The sequence below is a fragment of the Eptesicus fuscus genome, chromosome 11 (assembly GCF_027574615.1).
Source record: "Eptesicus fuscus isolate TK198812 chromosome 11, DD_ASM_mEF_20220401, whole genome shotgun sequence".
Classification (NCBI taxonomy): Eukaryota; Metazoa; Chordata; class Mammalia; order Chiroptera; family Vespertilionidae; genus Eptesicus; species Eptesicus fuscus.
Window position 1 is genome coordinate 17,581,364 of NC_072483.1, and position 15,406 is coordinate 17,596,769.

The window sequence follows — 15,406 nt, forward strand, 5'->3', positions numbered from 1 at the left end:
TAGCATAGAATTTATATTGTAAACTTCATTTCCAGCATTCCTAGTACCCTTACCTTTTACACTGACCACACAGAGGCATACACCACCCTCTCCCCTTCCATTCCTGACTGAAAGCTTCTCGGAAGGTGGGCATGTTTTTTAATCTATATTCCCAAGACTCTCGATAATATTTATTGTTGAATATAGGAGTAAAAGGTACGTTAATCAATACCTAAAGGAAAAAATGGCTTTAAAATGTTCTAATGTATAAAAATAAGACCTGGACTGATAACAGTCCCTAGCAGCTCTCTGAAAAGTCTGGAGCCTTTATACATATTCATAGTTGTTGCCCAATTCCCAGTGCAGCTGTGGTCCCTTTGGGATTTTAAGTTTTGTGGAAACATAAGCCCATTACCAAAAAAGGAAAAGCAGTTATAGGCTGATATTTAATTTTAAATCATTTCTATTCATTAAGAACAATCCATTTAATAAAAACTGGTGAGGCAGAAATGTTTGCAGCATCCTCCTTTGTACTATACTTGGAAGTGTTAATGTATAATAACAGTGATTCACAGTGAGATAATGGCAGTAGTGCTTTGTGCCTTAAGATGCTTATGTGAATAGTAAACATGATATTCCAGGAAGTTGCTTTGTGTCTGGCTCTATCTGGGTAGGGTTTAACTCACTATGGCTGTCACCTCTGCTTTTCATTTTGAATTTTGTCCAAGACTATTGAGAGGACATTGTAATAACACAGCTGTGCAAAACAGCAGGAGTCCTAAACAAAATTACATCTGCCACCAAAGAAATTAGGGTAAACTTCTTTAAAATTGAAAATGTAATCAGTTGCATTTGTATGTTGCTGTTGTTCAAGATAAAAAATTTCAGACTGAAGAATGACTTGAAGGACAGCAAGAGGACTCTATGCTAGACATTTTAATAACTTTTTTTTAAAAAAAGATCCCTATGCACCAAAACTCACGTTACAGAATGTTTTCTCCATTACCTTGACAGCCTAGGCTAACTGGAGGTGGGCAGCAGTGGGTTGTAGATCTGATTTAAAGTTCTGGTGACAAGTAGACAAGATGTCCCTGTTGTTCAGATGAAGAGGTATCTCTTGATAAGCTCACACGGTCTCAAGTCAACAACAAAAACTTAATAAAACAGCAGACATTCTTTTTGTTTCTCTCTCTTATTCATTTATTCAGAAGAAATTAATTGGAAATCTACTATTCCCAGGCACTGCTAGGTGGATATGGCTTGATTCCTAGGCGCTCCAATCTATAAGAGAGAACCAGATAAGCACAGCAGAACATAATTTAAACCAGAGAATTGGGAGCAGAGAGCAACCAAAAGGCATCAAGGATGGTGATACTAAAGAGGAAGTGATAACTAAAGAGGATTTTGAATGATGATTTCATTAGGTGGACTTGGGAAAGGACTAAATACAAATGGAAAGGAATCAGGAAAAAATCCCAGCCTATATAGAGATATCAAAGCATAGAAAATCATGGTGTTTGGGGATAGGAGAAAAGGGGAAATGAATAGCTGAGAAATATCTGTCCTGTTCCTTACATAAGTAATCTCATGAGAAAAGTATCATTATTCCCTACTTTACACAAGGAAAGTGAGGCTCAGAAAACTTAATTAACCTGTCCAACGCAGCAATGATAATAAGTTGTGAGTATTAACCATAAGTAGAGAGATGGAAATGTTACTAAATCTATGCTGAAGAAGAGCAGGAGAAAACGTAAGAAATAGGTAGTGGCTAGCTACAGGCAACAGAAAAAATGGAGAATTTTGGAAATATAACTCTAGTGCAATAAACAATAGCTGTTTTCATTTGATTCAGCTTTGACCTTTGGAATACAAAAGAAACACTTTCTAACTCATTCTCTGAGGTCAGCAATACCCTAACACCAAAAACCGACAAAGGTATTACAAGAAAGGAAAACTATAGACCAATAATACCTCTCATGAACATAGATATAAAAATCCTCAACAAAATATTAGCAAATGAAATCCAACAACGTATAAGAAGAACTCTATTTCATGACCAAGTGGAATGTATCCTAAGCATGTAAGACTGTTTCAGCACTTGAATATTAATAAATGTAATCTACCACATTAATGGACTAAAGAAGAAATAAAAACACATGATCATATCAATTGATTCAGAAAAAGCATTTGATAAAATCCAATACCCATTCACCACAAAAGCTTTCAGGAAACTAGGAACACCAGGGTATTTCCTCAATTTGGTAAAGAGCATCTACAAAAAAATCTACAGCTAACATCATACTTAATGGTGAGAAAGTGGTCTTCTCTGACCATTCCTATTTGATGTTGTACTAGAAGACCTATATACACAAGAAAATAAAAGAAAAGAAAAGATATATAGATTGTAGATATGATATTATATTTAGAAAACTCAAAATACTCCACCAAAAACAAACAGAAAGAAACCACAAAACTTAAAACTAATAAATGAGTTCAGGAAAGTTGCAGGACATAAAAACAGTGTTTTAAAAAAAAATCTGTTGTGCTTCTATATACTAATAATAAACTATCAGGAAGAGATATTAAGAAAACAATCCCATTTATAATTGCATCAAAAACAACAAAATACCTAGAAATAAATTTAACCAAGAAGGTGAAAGATTTGTACACTGAAAAGTAGAAAGTATTAATGAAAGAAATTGAAGATGCAAATGAATGAAAAGATATTCTGTACTAATGAATTGGAAGAATTAATATTGTTAAAATATCCATACTACTCAAAGCTAATCTACAGAATCAGTGCAATCCCTATCAAAATTCCAGTGACATTTTTCATGGAAATAGAAACATTTCTAAACATTGAATGGAACCACAAAAGGCCCCACATAGCCAGAGAAATATTGAGAAAGAACAAAGTTGGAAGCATCATGCTCCCTAATTCTAAACTATATTACAAAGTTATAGTGATTAAAGCAGCATGGTACTGGCATAAAAATTGACACATAGATCAAAGGAACAGAGTAGCAAACCCAGAAATAAACCAACATATATCTGGTCAATTATTTTATGATAAAGGAAACAAGAATATAAAATGTGGAAAGAACAGGTTTTTTCAGTAAATGGTGTTGGGAACACTGGACAGCCACATGCAAAATAATAAAATTGGACCCCTATTTTACACCATCAACAAAAATTAACTCAAAATGGATTAAGGACTTGAATGTAAGGCCTGAAACCATAAAGCCAAAAGTAAACATGGAATATTATTCAACCATAAAAAGAATGAAGCCTTGCTATTTGTTACAACATGGATGGACCTTGAGGGCATTGTGCTAAGTAAAACAAGTCAAACAGAGAAATACAATTACCATATGATCTCACTTATATGTAAAATTAAAATAAACAAAACAAAACTGGCGTGGCTCAGTGGTTGAGCATAGACCTATGAATCAGGAGGTGACAGTTGGATTCCTGGTCAGGGCACATGCCCAGGTTATGGGCTCGATCCCCACTGTGAGGCGTGCAAGAGGCAGCCAGTCAATGATTCTCTCCCATCATTGATGTTTATATCTCTCTCTCCCTTTCCCTTTCTCTCTGAAATCAATAAAAATATATTTCAAAAAACAAAACAAGACAAAACTGAGTTCATATACAGAGAACAGATTTGTGGTCACCAGAGGTAGGGTGTTGTGAGTGGGTGAAATGGGTGAAAGCAGTCAAAGTTACAAACTTCCAGTTATAAAATAAATAAGTTATATGGATGTAATGTATAACATGGTAAGCACAGTCAATATACTATACTACATATTTAAAAGTTGCTAAAAGAATGGATCCTAAAAGTTCTCAATTAAATGTAGTTAACTGTATGGTGACAAATGATAACTAACTTAATGTGGTGATCATTTCAAAAGTCAAACTGTATACCTGAAACTAATTTAATGTTATATGTCAATTATACCTCACACACAAAAAAAAACACAGAAAATTTCTGATGAAAATATTCAAAGACAGTCCTAGACTGTTTAGCCCACAGGATAGAGCACTGGCCTATGCACTGAAGGATTCTGGGTTTGATTCTGGTCAAGAGCACATACCTTGGTTGTAGGCTCAATTCCTGGCCCTGGTCTGGATGCATATAGGAGGCAACCAATTGATGTTTCTCACATCAATGTTTCTCTCTCTGTCTCTTGCTCTCCCTTCCACTCTCTCTAAAAACAAACAAACAAAAAAACAACAACAAAACAATGGGAAAAATATTCTCTGGTGAGTATTAACAAAAAAATAAAAATATATATCAAAGACATTCTAAATAAATGGAGACATATTTTGTATTCATGGACCAAAGACTCACATTGTTAAGGTTTCTTTCCAACTAGACCTATTATTTCAGTGCAATCCCAATCAAAATTCCAGCAAGCTGTTTTGTACATGAGAAGCTGATTCTAAAATGTATATGGAAAAGGTGAAGAGATTAAGAACTATAAAAAAGTTTGGTAGTTACAAAACAGTCACAGGGATGCAGAGTACAGCATAGGGAATATAGTCAATAATATTGTAATAACTAAGTATGTTGCCAGATGGGTATTTGAAATATTGGGAGATCACTTTGTAAATTATATGATTGTCTAACCACTATGCTATACACCTGAAATTAATATATATATAGATATATATATATAGATATATATATATATATATATATAAAATAGAGAAATATGCTAATTAACCGGGACGCCATAACGGGTTCACCAGACAGGAGGAGGTTGCATGTGCAGCATTGGGGGCAGGGCGGCAGGGGCCTCTACATGCCTGCGCTGGGGGAGGGCCTGATCAGCTGCGGCCACGGCCGCTTCAAGGGCCAGAGAGTGAGGCAGGACCGGTGACTCAAGGGTGGGAGGCACCGCGTGATTTCGAATCGCGCACTGGACTCCTAGTATAAAATAATACTGAATGTCAACTATAATTGAAAAAAATATTTAGAAAAAATATATATAGAAAGACAAAGAACTTAGAAAAGCTAACATAGTACTGAAGAAGATGAACAAAGTTGGACAACTCACACTACCCAGCTTCAAGAATCACTATCAGGCTACAGTAATTAAGACAGTGTGGTACTCCTGAGATAATAGACACAGATCAATGGAACACAAGAGAGACCCCAGAAACAGACCCATACAAATAGTCAACTGACCTTTGACAAAGAAGAAAAGGTAATTCAGTGGAAAAAGAATAGTCTTTTCAACAAATGGTGCTGGAACAACTAGGCTACCATATATAAATGTATTATAAATATATGAAACAACCTCACTGAAGGTTGTAGAGGAATAAGGTGCTAACCTATGTAGTTTCAGGAGTGGAATTTGTAAGAATAAACATAAAAGGAACTGTTCGTAAGCACTGCACCCTAGTTAATAATTTTCTTTTCCATGAGGATACAGGTGAACAATGCTGAAACTATCATACATGTATACTGGAATTTAACAATTAAATAAATGGATGGCAGATGGTAGGAGCCAGGGAGGTTACAGATAAGTGAGGGGGAGGAGCTACAATGATCCATGAGTAATTGATTAGTTAGAGACATCAGTATGAAGTCACGTTTAGCTTAATTACAGATACAGATAGTTAAATATGTACTTATAAATATGTGTATATACACATATTAGTATACACACATTTATCTCCTTGCTCTGTCAGCTGAGGGAAGCGAGAAGAAATAATACTCCAGTAAAAATGAGTACACCTGGCACCTAGCTCCTGGTTCTAATATTCCCCAATAAAAGGAACAGGGATTCTTGGAGAAATGACTGATTCTGGTACTGGCTCAGGAAATATACAATATGAGCATGGAACATCTTGTACTGCCAGAAAGAAGATATGCTAAAAAACAAAAACAAATAAAAACAACAAAAAAACACCCCAAATCCCAAACAAAACAGCCCACAATGCAGAGGTTATGTCAAAGGGACACAGGAGTGAATTTAAAGAGCTCCCAATGAACAAAATTGGAACAATTTGAGCAAAAAGATAAAAAGTAGTATTGGATAATAACCCAAAATATAAAATGAATATCCATGAGTCTACACTGATATACATAATAAAGTAAATGAATGAATTCCAAATAATTTATGTATTTACTCAGCCTTTAAGGAAGTGGTCTGTAACTCCCCATTCCTTAAACATGGACTGCATATAGCTACTTTCTTTCAAAAAATACAGTATGGAAAAGGAGAAAAAAAAAACCCTAGTAAGTTTACAGTGGAGAAACCTGACAAGCAGGTGATCAAGGTCAATATCAACAGTGATAAATCATGTTAATTGTATGTGCTTGATATGACATGACGACAATAACACTACTTCTGTGGTCCTCCTCCCCAAACTACATTACCCTAGTCTGTTGAAAACATCAGACAAATCCTGATTAAGGGATATTCTATAAAATACTGAACCATTAATTCTCAAAACTGTAAAGATTTTCAAAAACAAGGGAAGTCTGAGAAACTGTCGTATCCAACAGCAGCCTAAGTGGAAATGACTACTAAATTAATGTGTATCCTGAATGGAATCCTGGAATGGAAAAAGGACATGCGAAAAAAGGTGAGAAACTCTAAAGTATGGTCTTTAGCTAAAAACAATATATGAATATTGGTTCTTTAATTGAGGCACATAGACCATACTAATCTAGGATATTAACAATAGGGGACTGGTTATAGGGTATAAGAGAACTGTGTACAATCTTCAAGATAATTCTGTAAAATCATTATAAAATTTTAAAATTTATTTTTAAGAAAGGACACCCAAAAACTAATAAAGCTGGCCTTAGAAATAAGGAAAGGAAGGAAGCAGGCAAATGATACTGATTTAAAGGGGTACAGATAGTCTCACCAGCACAAAATTTTAATGCTATCACCTTCATTCTAACATTCAGCTTCATTCATTTGTACACTGTGTCCTGCAGATTCTTCTGTGCCCAAAAATCCTGCTTCAAAATATAGCAAGTCTGGTACCTGGAGACCTTGTATAGAACAGTAATAGATAGACTTGGGAACTGGATTGTTTCAGGTTAATATTAGCTTCTAGCATATTCTTGCTGTATATTCTTGGGCAATTTACTTGACCTCTCTGTGCCTCAGCTTTCTCACATGCAACATAATAATAATAATAATAATCCATAGAATTGTGAGCATGAGATAAATTAATACATGTAAAGAACTAGACTAGAACTTGATATGTATGTGTTAATTGTTAACAATTTAATCAGTTCATTCATTCAACAAAATGTACTAACAACCAAGAAGGGTTATGAATTCTAAAGAGTAAGAGCTCAAAGGAGGATATGTTAAATTCAACTTGGCCTGGTAAAGGAAAAGTAGGATTTGTAAAAGCAAATGGAATAAAAATTTCCATCTCAGCTTACTTTGTCAAACCCGACTAGGCTTATATAAAATGAAAACTAAAATTATTCACGTCTAGTTTAATTTCTTAGTCCTCAAAGCTGTAAATTAATGTTGGCAAAGTCTGTATCACAATATCAATCCTAAGGTCTGCTGTGTAGAAATAACCTTCCCAAGGGTTCTCCAGTGTTTCCAGACACCTACACATTTCTGCCTGCAGAGAAACTGACAAGGTTTTTCAAAGTTGACTTCAGCCTGCAGACATGCTCTGCCAGCACTGCGCAGGTCCCACCACCTCTCCCATCCAAACTCCTCTTCCAGAAAAGCACTCTGACCAAAGCAAAGCATCCATAATGATGAGTATAGGGCCTTTCTCCCAAATATTTACCTATTTATATGGCAAAAATAGCCACAAAAGAAGCCAAGCCAAGTAGCTTGGCCTTGACAAAAGGTTTCCTTTTCTTTTGAAAAAGGAAGGAAAACAATGCTCTATTTGGTATCCCATTCTGCCCAACCCCCAAATGTTTTCTTAAGTATCAGGGGAAAAAAATTTTAAAAAATTTCTTTTTGTGTGTGTATGTGTATTTTGGGAGGGGGGCTAAAGTAAAGCACTAGCAAAAAATGTTACATAAAAGAAAAGTAGGAATTTTCTGACTTTGATAATAGATACTATAGACAAGAGAATACAGAATCCATGTACTGATGAAGTTTTGTCCGTTATGACACATTATTAGACTATTGATGTAAATACAAGATGGTAACCCTATTTTGTTAAGTAAAAACTAACATCATAAAATTTTCTAAATACTAAGTTTCTATAAAGAATAATAGCCTTCCAACACTTGACAAATAAGGTAGGAAGTGTGTAGGTTTAATATTTTCCCCCATGTATATCCAACTAAATTACCTGGTTTGTGTTAATATTAAATTATTATTTTTAAAAATATATTTTATTGATTTTTTACAGAGAGGAAGGAAGAGGGATAGAGAGTTAAAAACATCGATGAGAGAGAAACATCCATCAGCTGCCGCCTGCACACCCCCTACTGGGGCTGTGCCTGCAACCAAGGTACATGCCCTTAACCGGAATCGAAACTGGGACCCTTCAGTCTGCAGGCCGACGCTCTATACACTGAGCCAAACAGGTCAGGGCAATATGAAATTATTTTTCACATTTAAAATCATTTATGAATAAACATTTTCAATAATTTTCAACTGGGGAACAACAAAACAAGCACACAGTGATTGAAAAGTAATTATTGAAAGCAATTAAGATAATAGTGCAACAGCCTGACTACAGACTATGGTCTGAAGTCCATCATTTAGGAATATGAATTCACAAGTTTCTGTACATTCACTACATAGCCCTTGAAACAATTGCATTAAACCAAGAGGGGGAGAAAAGAAGTAATTAAAGCAGTTTAAGCTAGACCTGGCCAGGAACTCATTTGGTTGAAGTGTCATCCCCTACACCAAAAAGGTTGCCTGTTCGATTCAAGTCAGGGTTCCATACCTCCGTAGGGGCATGTATGGGAGGCAACCGATCAATGTTTCTCTCTCACATCGATGTTTTTCTCTCTCTCTTTCTCTAAAATCAACAAACATATCCTTCAGTGAGGCTTAAAAAAAACAAAAACCAACAGATTAACCTATGTTGCAAAGTTAATTTTATTAAAAGTTATAGCTCTGTTGGTTATTTGAAGTATTGTTTTATAACTGATCACACACTTAGACAATTAAACAGCACTTAAATCATCATTCTAATTAAAGTTAATGATTACCTTATACACAGTAGATTATATAATTCCACAAAGATTGGATACATTAAAAAGAGATAATAGTGGAAAAATACTAGAAGAAGGGGGAGTAATACCAGTGAAGGAAGCCATTTGTTTTCAAAGCTAGGAGGAAACATCACAGCAGACAGCTAAATTACACAATTCTCCAAGTGGGTATTCAAGCATCTAAAAAAAGGAAGTTCAATAACAGAGAGGTAAAATTGCTCTCCTAAGGCTTTTAGCTACTTGATGAGTCAAATAGTCATCATATCAAACTATATTTTTTAATATGAAAATCAAAAGGTGGTTGACCTCCAAATTATAAACAGCATTTCCTTCTCTGACTTCACCACAATTTTATGATAAGAGCAAGAGAAACAGAACAGAATTAGGAAACAGAATGAAGGTCAAACCAGAGTTCATATAATTTACATACATACAAGTTCTTTCCACTTCAATACTTTTAATTTACTAAGTAACTTTTATCCACACTAGCTCAGTAAAGATTTCATAAAAATGGCATTTTAACTCTACCACTACCAGAAGATATCAGTGATTGTGGATGGGGATCTTAGACTTGTACATGACACTGTTTATTTCTGTAGCCTGTTTTTGTATTCATTTGTAAAGTTGAGGATTTTGTTCTTTATTAACAGGATTTCATATAATAAGCCGCATAAATTCAAATAGGTGTAAAAGAATGAGTCTTTAAAATGCTGGTGAAAAGAGAGAAGTAATTATGATGGACACAAACGTGGAGAATTGTTTTTTAAGTATTAAGGAAATATTAAGTGGTTCTTTTAAGTTTATTAAATTAAAAAATAAGAAAGGCTTTGAAAGGAAGATCACAAATCACTCAAATGTGACAAGTACTATGTGATTGTAAATAATAGAAACTGAAGAAAAGCAATTGGTATAATGAAAAAACTCTTGCTAGCTAATGGTTCATAATGAACTCTCCATAATCCTTATTCTAATGTTAACTGAGGAGAAGATACAAGTTTGTTAGAAAATAGAAGAGTTAAGGTACTGATTAAGTGTTTATTTCAATCCATGAAAGATTCCATAGATTTAAGGCCTATTCACATCTCTAAGACAGGAGTGGGGAACCTTTTTTTTGCCAAGGGCCAGTGGTTAGTTATAACATCATTCGAGGGCCATACAAAATTATTAACTTAAAAATTAGCCTGCTATATTTGGTCAAACATTTAACTCGCCCCTACTAATGCCTTGGCAGGGCCAGACCAAATGATTTCTCAGGCCTTATATGGCCTGCAGACCAGATGTTCCCTACCCCTGCTCTAAGATATCAAAATGAAGAACAAAGTAGCAATGATATGCCATAATTTCTGACTTTCCCCAAAAGTTGATTGTGGAGACTATTAAGATGGTGTTACCTTTTATAGTATACTAGAGGCCTGGTGCACAATATTTGTGCACTGAGGGGTGAGGGGGTGGAATCCCCTCAGCCTGGCCTGTGCCGTTTAGCAGTCCAGAAGCCCTCGGAGGGTGACCGACTGATACGGAGGTGGGAGAGGCTCCCACCACCGCCACTGTGCTCGCCAGCCTTCAGCCCGGCTTGTGGCTGAGTGGTGCTCCCACTGTGGGAGCTCACTGACCTCCAGGGGTAGCTCCTGTGTTGAACGTCTGCCCCCTGGTGGTCAGTGTGCATCATAGTGACCGGTGATTCTGCCATTCAGTCAATTTGCATATTACCCTTTTATTATATAGGATTTATTATATAGGATTTTCTGTAAATATAAAACTGATCTGTTACAAAAATTATAAATATACACATCTATAAATTACCACAAATATATTTTTACTAGAGGCCTGGTGCACGAAATTCGTGCACAGGGAGAGGGGTGTCTCTCAGCCCAACCTGCACCCTCTCCAATCTGGGACCCCTTGGGGGATGTCTGACTGCCTGTTTAGGCCCTATCCAATGGATCGGGCCTAAACAGGCAGTCGGACATCCTTTTCACAATCTAGGACTGCTGGTTCCCAACTACTCGCCTGCCTGCCTTCCTGATTGCCCCTAACTGCTCTGCCTGCCAGCCTGATCACCCCCTAACCACTCCCCTGCCAGCCTAATTGACGCCTAACTGCCCTCCCCTGACACCCCGGTCACCCCCAAATGCCCTCCCTTGCATATTCCCTCTTTATTAGATAGGGTTTTTTCCTTTAGCATATTGGACAATCCTAACTGGTTTGGCTCAGTGGATGGAGCATTGGCCTGCAGAATCAAGGGACCCAGGTTCGATTCTGGTCAAGGGCATGTACCTTGGTTGGGGGCACATACCCAGTGGGGAGTGTGCAGGAGGCAGCTGATCGATGTTTCTCTCTCATAGATGTTTCTAGCTCTCTATCCCTTTCCCTTCCTCTCTGTAAAAAATCAATAAAATATATATTATAAAAAAAGAAACATTTAAGATTCCTTCATATCTGCCTGGCTGGTGTGACTCAATGGTTGAGACCCCAGGCTGCCACCGCTGGAAGGGGTTCGGGCCCTGGCCAGCTGAGACCCCAGCCCAGAATGCCATCTCAGCCCAGCCAGGCTGAGACCCCTGCCCAGGCTGCCATCTCAGCCTGGCTGGGGATAGCCCGGTGGGGGTAGCCCGGTGGGGGTGCGCAGCTCCAGCCCAGGCTGCCTTCGCTGGCCTGAAGATCGCGCATTGGGGTTGCACTGCCCTGCTGGCCTGAGACCCCTGGCCCCCGAGCCCTAGGCCACTTTGCCCCGGATCGCGCACCGGGCCTCGGGGGCGGGGCGCTGTCGGCCGGCCTGAGACCTCCAGCCCCGAGCCCGCGGCCGCTTTGCCCCGGATCGCACACTTTGCGCCGGGGCTCGGGGCGGGGCGCTGTCGGCCGGCCTGAGACCCCCAGCCCCCCAGCCCGTGGCCATTTTGCCCCAGATCGCGCACTTTGCGCCAGGGCTCGGGGCGGGGCGCTGTCGACCGGCCTGAGGCCCCCGAGCCCGCCCGCGGCCGCTTTGCCCGGGATCGCGTGCTGGGGCTCGGAGCTAAGAGGACTGGGCACCGCCATCTTGTGGCCATGGGCGCCGCCATTTTTGTCGTGGAGTGATGGCTAATTTGCATATTACTCTATTATTAGATAGATAGATGTTATATAGAATGGTTATGCCTAATTTTGAGATTTTGGGTGATGAGTTTACATTCCTATTGGGTGCAAACATATTCAGGGAGTAAAACATATGCCTCTTTCAGTTATTTTAGGTTCTCAAATTTATTATTTTATTAAGAGCCTTTTGGAATTCATCCTGTTCCAAAATGGGAATTTCAGTCATTTCCCAAATGTCTGTTCTATCTCTTCAATTGTATTGTCAAAGTCCTTCAAGGGCAATGACTATGTTTCTAACTATAACATCTAGTCTCAATGAATAAATATAGAATAACAAGTTCAAACTAAAACCTTAGGTAAATATCAGCATGAACCAAGACACCCTTTCACATCTTAATCTTTTTTTTTTCCCTAAAGAAGAGACTACGAAGACAAACCATTGGTGAGTCTATATGTAACCAAAACCAAGAGACAGTTAATTGATAGAATCTTTTATGGTTCCACCTATATTTTTAAAAATTCAGTAGTCATTTTCTCCTTTTGTATTGTTTTTAAGTGATATTGTTTTGCTGTCATATGCTTTAAAGGTATCATGAAAAGAGCAGCACATTTCTCAAACTGATGGTAAAATTAGAACTTTATTGATTTACTCGTGTTCTGGTGCACGGATCCATGCACATTGAAAGAAAATTAATTAGAAGAAATATTTTAATATCGCTATTCACATCTTGCTAATCAAAAGAAAATAGGATTCTACCAAGTCTCCTATCTACCTACTCCAGGACTTCTGTGAGGATCAAATGAGATAAGGCATGGGAAAACACTTCACAAACATTTGGTTAAATTGTAAAATGTTTGCACCTGGCTATAAAGCAAGTTGTGTTCCTGGGTTGAAGAAACTCCAAGGAGGCTAGTGGCTAGGGAGAGGAAGCTGAGGTTGCTACCTGAAATTACTACCCGGCACCCACAGCCACCGTTTCCAGGCTGGGCTGGGCTGTGGGCTGCATTTTGTGCCATAGGGTCTTGGCAGCGTTGGCTGCAATTTGGTGGGCTGTTGCTCCGAGGTGGTTGTAGGGAGCGGCTATAGGGTTAAGCCTTGGACTGACCTGTTGGCAAAGCCAAAACAAGTCCCAGCTTAGAGGGCACAGCCCTTATGACGTTCCCTAGATCATTCCTGGGTAGCTAATGGGCTGTGGGAGGTGCAGCAAGTGCTGCCAAAACAAGTGAAACTCACAAGAACATTGTAACTATGGTGACCACTACCTTGTTTACCTCTGGCTATAAAATAAAGGCTCAGCTTGCTGTCTGGATCTTTCTCTGTGGTCTTAGCCAGACACAGGTGATCCACCTAGACCCAGCTTATTCTCTTTGTCTGTCTTTTCTTCAATCCTTCACTGCCCTCCCTCGGGCTCGCTGAACCCTGGGCTGAGCTGGCCCTGCACAGGTGGTGGTGGGGCCTGTGTCACATATGGGGGAAGCCGAGTGTTGGTTTGTTGGCGCCAGGTCCATGGTGCCATTTACTTATAGATGGCCAGTGCGTGTCATTATAGCTCCTGCATTGAGAGTCTGCCCCCTGGTGGTCAGTGCGCGTCATAGCTACTGGTCAGACAGAGGGACACTAAGCCTTTTCTATATAAAGACTAGAAGCCCGGTGCACGAAATTTGTGCATGGGGGGGGGGGTGTCCCTCAGCCCAGTCTGCACCCTCTCCAATCTGGGACATCCCTCTCACAATCCAGGACTGCTGGCTCCCAACTGCTCACCTGCCTGCCTTCCTGATTGCCCCTAACTGCTTCTGCCTGTCAGCCTGATCACCCCCTAACCACTCCCCTGCCAGCCTGATCGATACCTAACTGCTCCCCTGCCAGCCTGATTGCCCCTAACTGCCCTTCCCTGCCAGCCTGGTCACCCCCAACTGCCCTCCCCTGCCAGCCTGGTCGCCCCTAACTGTCCTCCCCTGCAGGCCTGGTCGCCTCCAACTACCCTCCCCTCCTGCCCAGTAACCCCTAACTGCCCTCCTTTGCTAGCCTGGTTGCCCCCAACTGCCCTCCCCTGCAGGCCTGGTCACCCCTGTCCTCCCCTGCAGTCCTGGTCCCCACCAACTGCCCTCCCCTGCTGGCATGGTTACCCCTAACAGCCCTCCCCTGCCAACCTGGTCGCCCCTAACTACTCTACCCTGCAGGCCTGGTCTCCCCAAACTGCCCTCCCCTGCTGGCCTAGTTCCCCCCAACTGCCCTCTCCTGCCGGCCCAGTCACCCCTAACAGCCCTCCCCTGCCGGCCTGGTTGCCCCTAACTACTCTCCGCTGTAGGCCTGGTACCCCCCAATTGCCCTCCCCTGCAGGCCTGGTCCCCCCCAACTGCCCTCCTCTGCCCACCTGGTCACCCACAACTGCCCTCGTCTGCTGCCCTGGTCACCTCTAACTGCCCTCCCCTGCTGGCCTGATCGCCACAACTGCCCTCCCCTGCTGGCCATATTATGGTGGCCATCTTGTGTCCACATGGGGGCAGCCATCTTTGACCACATGGGGGCGGCCATGTTGTATGTTGGATTGATGGTCAATTTGCATATTATTCTTTTATTAGATAGGATATTACTCTGAGAATGAAGGTAAAGAATATCATAGTGTATATAACAAGAATTTTCATTTCAATGAGACAACATGAGTATAAATATATACAAGTGCATGCCACTTAAATGTATCATATTGTTTAGTGATAATAAGTACTATTTTAACATTAAGTTTTATACGAAACAATTAATCTTTAGAGCAAAATCTTCCAAGTTTAGCTTCTAAGTAAGCAGTATTATGACAAGTAGAAAAGAGTTGTTTCATTTGGTACTGCATTTCAAAGCACATTCAAGTTTCTTTGGATAACCATTTGAATTTTGGATCACTAATATTAACCCTTTGCACTCGGATGTCGAGTGTGACTCAACACGGTTAGCAGTAGAATAAAGGAATCGAGAAAAGCAAGCAAGTGCAAAGAGTTAATAACATGTTCCAACTGCACACCTTGCATACACTTGCACACACACATTTATTCTCATTCTTTTTTTAAAATCCTCACCCAAGGATATGCTTATTGATTTTACAGCGAGGGGGAAAAAGGGTGGTCGGGGGGAGAGAGAGAGAGAGAAACATCAATGTGAGAGAGAACACTGATGAGCTGTCTTCT

At 39.8% G+C, this 15,406-nt stretch overlaps 1 protein-coding gene across 1 annotated transcript in view; it reads right to left on the reverse strand.

The window, feature by feature from the left end:
• Positions 1 to 15,406, reverse strand: part of ZRANB3 (zinc finger RANBP2-type containing 3) — a 213,165-nt gene that overhangs the window by 120,308 nt on the left and 77,451 nt on the right. The gene's annotated exons all lie outside the window — the stretch shown is intronic.